Source organism: Oncorhynchus mykiss, chromosome 8, assembly GCF_013265735.2.
Source record: "Oncorhynchus mykiss isolate Arlee chromosome 8, USDA_OmykA_1.1, whole genome shotgun sequence".
Lineage (NCBI taxonomy): Eukaryota > Metazoa > Chordata > Actinopteri > Salmoniformes > Salmonidae > Oncorhynchus > Oncorhynchus mykiss.
In genome coordinates this window covers 87,483,382-87,489,315 of record NC_048572.1, presented here as the reverse complement: position 1 = coordinate 87,489,315, position 5,934 = coordinate 87,483,382, and positions in this window count along the sequence as shown.

Sequence of the window (5,934 nt, the reverse complement as noted above, 5' to 3'; positions counted from 1 at the left end):
TAGCACATCATCATCTGTACATCTTATCACTCCAGTGTTAATGCTAAATTCTAATTATTTCGTCTCTACGACCTATTTATTGCTTACCTTCCTACTCTTCTACATTTGCACACACTGTACATTGATTTTTCTATTGTGTTATTGTGTCACGCCCTGACCATAGTTTACTTTGTATTTTCTATGTTTTGATTGGTCAGGGTGTGATCTGAGTGGGTATTCTATGTTTCATGTCTTGTTTGTCTATTTCTATGTTCAGCCTGATATGGTTCTCAGTCAGAGGCAGGTGTTCGTCATTGTCTCTGATTGGGAACCATATTTAGGTAGCCTGGGTTTCACTGTGTGTTTGTGGGTGATTGTTCCTGTCTATGTGTTTTCACCAGATAGGCTGTTTAGGTTTTCGTTACGTTCATCACGTTCTTTATTTTGTAGTGTTTGTATTGATTCGTGTTTTACGTTTGTTCATTAAAACATGGATCGCAATCTACACGCTGCATTTTGGTCCGACTCTCCTTCTCACGAAGAAAACCGTGACATATTGACTGTACATTTGTTTGTGTGTAACTCTGTGTTGTTGTTTTTGTCACACTGCTTTGCTTTATCTTGGCCAGGTCGCAGTTGTAAATGAGAACTTGTTCTCACCTGGCCTACCTGGTTAATTAAATAAAGGTGAAATGAAAAAAAATAAAAACAATTAATTATGGGGATTCTTTTGGTGGGATATAGGTAGCACACAGGAGGACATTTTTCTCTGTTGAGAGAGTTTCCTTTTGAATTTCTTGTCAAATGAGAAATGTTCCTATTTTGATTAATTTAATAGAGTGTGTTAGGTCTGCTCTATACCAAATTAGCATACCCCCTGAGTCCCTTCCCTGTTTCACACCTGGTAGTTTGGTTGATGGGACTACCAGCTCTCTGTCACCTAGAGGGCAACCAGTGGGTCCATCTCCTCTATACCACCCACCTGGTAGTGTGGTGGATGGGACTACCAGCTCTCTGTAACCTAGAGGGCAATCAGTGGGTCCATCTCCTCTATACCACCCACCTGGTAGTGTGGTGGATGGGACTACCAGCTCTCTGTAACCTAGAGGGCAATCAGTGGGTCCATCTCTTCTATACCACCCACCTGGTAGTGTGGTGGATGGGACTACCAGCTCTCTGTAACCTAGAGGACAACCAGTGGGTCCGTCTCCTTTATACCATGTTTCTTGGAGGATGACAATGTCTGTATTTCTGAAGTCCAGGTTCCTGCTCTTTAGGTCAAAGGCAGGTGACCTCAGGATATTCCAAGATGAGATAGTAAAGGCTTTGTGTTCCATAAAGTGTCCAATCAAATGTCAAATGTATTTATAAAGCCCTTCTTACATCAGCTGATATCTCAAAGTGCTGTACAGAAACTCAGCCTAAAACTCTAAACAGCAAGCAATGCAGGTGTAGAAGCACGGTGGCTAGGAAAAACTCCCTAGAAAGGCCAAAACCTAGGAAGAAACTTAGAGAGGAACCAGGCTATGAGGGGTGGCCAGTCCTCTTCTGGCTGTGCCGGGTGGAGATTATAACAGAACATGGCCAAGATGTTCAAATGTTCATAAATGACCAGCATGGTCAAATAATAATAATCACAGTAGTTATCGAGGGTGCAACAAGTCAGCACCTCAGGAGTAAATGTCAGTTAGCTTTTCATAGCCGATCATTGGGAGTATCTCTTACCGCTCCTGCTGTCTCTAGAGAGTTGAAAACAGCAGGTCTGGGACAGGTAGCACGTCAGGCGAACAGGTCAGGGTTCCATAGCCGCAGGCAGAACAGGTTTTTTGCAATTTGTCCAGGTGGGAAAGGGCAGTGTGGGGTGCAATAGAGATTGCATCTTCTGTGGAGCTGTTGGTGCGGTATGCAAATTGCAGTGGGTCTAGGTTTTCTGGGATAATGGTCTTGATATGAGCCATGACCACCCTTTTAAAGCATTTCATGTCTATAGACGTGAGTGCTACGGGTTGGTAGTCATTTAGGCAGGTTACCTTTGTGTTCTTGGGCCCATGGCAGTGAGAACATTGAGGTCAAATGAGGACACTCAGTTTATTGAAGGGGGTCTGTTTTAGCCCAACCACATCACTGTAGGAAAGAGTCAAGTTGAGAGACCTTTTCTAGTCAACAATTCCCACACCTCCACTCTTATTGGGCCAATGGAATGTACCCGATGCTCAGCTGGCTCTGCTCACACTTACTGGCCTGAGGCCAAACCACACGACCAACAACATTGGACAAATGAGCCCTACTCTTGACAAATTTGATCATATTACTCCAGTGCTAACCTCCCTACACTGGCTTTCTGTCAAGGCAAGGGCTGATTTCAAGGTTTTACTGCTAACCTACAAAGCATTACATGGGCTTGCTCCTACCTATCTATCCGATTTGGTTCTGCCATATATACCTACACGTACGCTACGGTCACAAGACGCAGGCCTCCTAATTGTCCCTAGAATTTCTAAGCAAACAGCTGAAGGCAGGGCTTTCTCCTATAGAGCTCCATTTTTATGGAATGGTCTGCCTACCTATGTGAGAGACGCAAACTCATTCTCAACCTTTAAGTCTTTATTCACAGGAGGGTGAAGGTGAACGGAAAGGCTCTGGAGCAACGAACCGCCTGGCCGGTTCCTCTCTCTCCACTGGGATTTTCTGCCTCTAACCCTATTACAGGGGCTGAGTCACTGGCTTACTAGGGCTCTTTCATACCGTCCCTAGGAGGGGTGCGTCACTTGAGTGGGTTGAGTCACTGACGTGATCTTCCGGTTTTGTTTGGCTCCCCCCTTGGGTTGTGCCGTGGCGGAGATCTTTGTGGGCTATACTCGGCATTGTCTCAGGATGGTAAGTTGGTGGTTGAAGATATCCCTCTAGTGGTGTGGGGGTTGTGCTTTGGCAAAGTGGGTGGGGTTGTATTCTGCCTGTTTGTCCGGTGGTATCATCGGATGGGGCCACAGTGTTTCCTGACCCCTCCTGTCTCAGCCTCCAGTATTTATGCTGCAGTAGTTTATGTGTCGGGGGGCTAGGGTCAGTTTGTTATATGTGGAGTACTTCTCCTGTCCTATTTGGTGTCCTGTGTGAATTTAAGTATGCTCTCTCTAATTATCTCTTTCTTTCTTTCTTTCTCTCTCTCGGAGGACCTGAGCCCTAGGACCATGCCTCAGGACTACCTGGCATGATGACTCCTCGTTGTCCCCAGTCCACCTGGCCGTGCTGCTGCTCCAGTTTCAACTGTTCTGCCTGCGGCTATGGAACCCTGACCTGTTCAATGTGATTACTATTATTTGACCATGCTGGTCATTTATGAACATTTGAACATCTTGGCCAAGTTCTGTTATAATCTCCACCCGGCACAGCCAGAAGAGGACTGGCCACGCCTCATAGCCTGGTTCCTCTCTAGGTTTCTTCCTAGGTTTTGGCCTTTCTATGGAGTTTTTCCTAGCCACCGTGCTTCTACACCTGCATTGCTGTTTGGGGTTTTAGGCTGCGTTTCTGTACAGCACAGGCTATATAAATACATTTGATTTGATTTGGTGACTGCTCGGCCTCCGACCGCAAGGCACTACAGTGTGTATGGCCCAGTACATCACAGGGGCCAGGCCGTGTCTATACCAGACGGTGTCAGAGGAAGGCCCTAATTGTCAAAGACTCCAGCCACCCTAGTCATAGACTGTTCTCTCTGCTACCACACGGCAAGCGGTACCTGAGGGCCAAGTCTAGGTCATAAAGGCTTCTTAACTGCTTCTACCCCCAAGCCATAAGACTCCTGAACATCTAATCTAATGGCCACCCAGACTATTTGCACCCCCCCTCCCCATTTTACACCGATGCTACTCTCTTTCAAGTAAGCAATTCACTGTTGTATTCGGTGACAAAAATAATTGATTTGATTTAAAATAGCGTTCTTGTTTGCTCAGTTTTTTGTTAATTCTTTCCAATGTGTCAAGTAATTATCTTTTTGTTTTCTCATGATTTGGTTGGGTCTAATTGTGTTGCTGTCCTGGGGCTCTGTGGGGTGTGTTTGTGTTTGTGAACAGAGCCCCAGGACCAGCTTGCTTAGGGGACTCTTCTCCAGGTTCTTCTCTCTGTAGGTGATGGCTTTGTTGACTGTATGTTTGTTTATGTGTAACTCTGTGTTGTTGTTTTTTGTCGCACTACTTTGCTTTATCTTGGCCAGGTCGCAGTTGTAAATGAGAACTTGTTCTCAACTAGCCTACCTGGTTAAATAAAGGTGTTCTCAACTAGCCTACCTGGTTAAATAAAGGTGAAATAAAAAAATAAAAATGACATTATGGAAGGTTTGGGAATCACTTCCTTTTATGTAGTTTTAGAATTTAACAGCTCTTTTCTGGATTTTCATAATTAATGGGTATCGACCTAATTCTGCTCTGCATGAATTATTTGTTGTTCTACGTTGTACACGGAGGATATTTTTTCAGAATTCTGCATGCAGAGTCTCAATTTGGTGTTTGTCCCATTTTTGTCCCAATTCTTCCATCTCTGCGCTCACCTGCCAACGCTCGCTGACAGAAGCATTCCGTGGGGCTGCTATGGCAACAGAACCTTTGCTGCTACCACATCAACCTGTGGCCGAGTCGCTGGTGGCCCAGAAGTCTTTTTTGAAATTAGATTGACTTTGATGACATGACCTCTGGGCTGTTTCCTATAGACAACGGTGAAGAGAGGTACTGAACCGTAGGGTAGAGAGGTACTGAACCGTAGGGTAGAGAGGTACTGAACCGTAGGGTAGAGAGGTACTGAACCGTAGGGTAGAGAGGTTCTGAACCGTAGGGTAGAGAGGTACTGAACCGTAGGGTAGAGAGGTACTGAACCGTAGGGTAGAGAGGTACTGAACCGTAGGGTAGAGAGGTACTGAACCGTAGGGTAGAGAGGTTCTGAACCGTAGGGTAGAGAGGTACTGAACCGTAGGGTAGAGAGGTTCTGAACCGTAGGGTAGAGAGGTTCTGAACCGTAGGGTAGAGAGGTACTGAACCGTAGGGTAGAGAGGTACTGAACCGTAGGGTAGAGAGGTTCTGAACCGTAGGGTAGAGAGATACTGAACCGTAGGGTAGAGAGGTACTGAACCGTAGGGTAGAGAGGTTCTGAACCGTAGGGTAGAGAGATAGTGAACCGTAGGGTAGAGAAGTACTGAACCGTAGGGTAGAGAGGTTCTGAACCGTAGGGTAGAGAGGTTCTGAACCGTAGGATAGAGAGGTACTGAACCGTAGGGAAGAGAAGTACTGAACCGTAGGGTAGAGAGATAGTGAACCGTAGGGTAGAGAAGTACTGAACCGTAGGGAAGAGGGGGCCATTTGGGACCAACCCATTGGTTAGTTTCTAGTTCAATGTGGTTTGAAGCCTCAGATGATTGCAATTCCGTCTTTTACTTATCTCAATCGGTCGCTCGCTCGGTCACTCATTGACCCACTCACTGAAAACAGATTTCCAGATGGTTCTGTAAAAAATAATGGTTAGATGCTTTGACAGCTACAGTATTGACCCCTTCAGTAAAACTGACGAGTACTCTGACAGTCTACTAAAGGTAATTCTAACCTCAGAGACAATACACATTACATTCTGGATGACTCCTCAACACAGACATCTCTGTCTGTCTGTCTGTCTGTCTGTCTGTCTGTCTGTCTGTCTGTCTGTCTGTCTGTCTGTCTGTCTGTCTGTCTGTCTGTCTGTCTGTCTGTCTGTCTGTCTGCTTCAAATGCATAAAGATATGATGAGAAGAGAGCTGAGTTATCGATTAACCACCTGATGAGAGAACTCTACAGGGGTACTTGGGCAAATGCTTGATCATAGGCTTCAGCAAACACACAGATCAGAGGCTAGAAAGGATGACCAGGGATGTTTTCTGTTTAGTGAGTCCTCCAGATCAGAGGCTAGAAGGGATGACCAGGGATGTTCTCTGTTTAG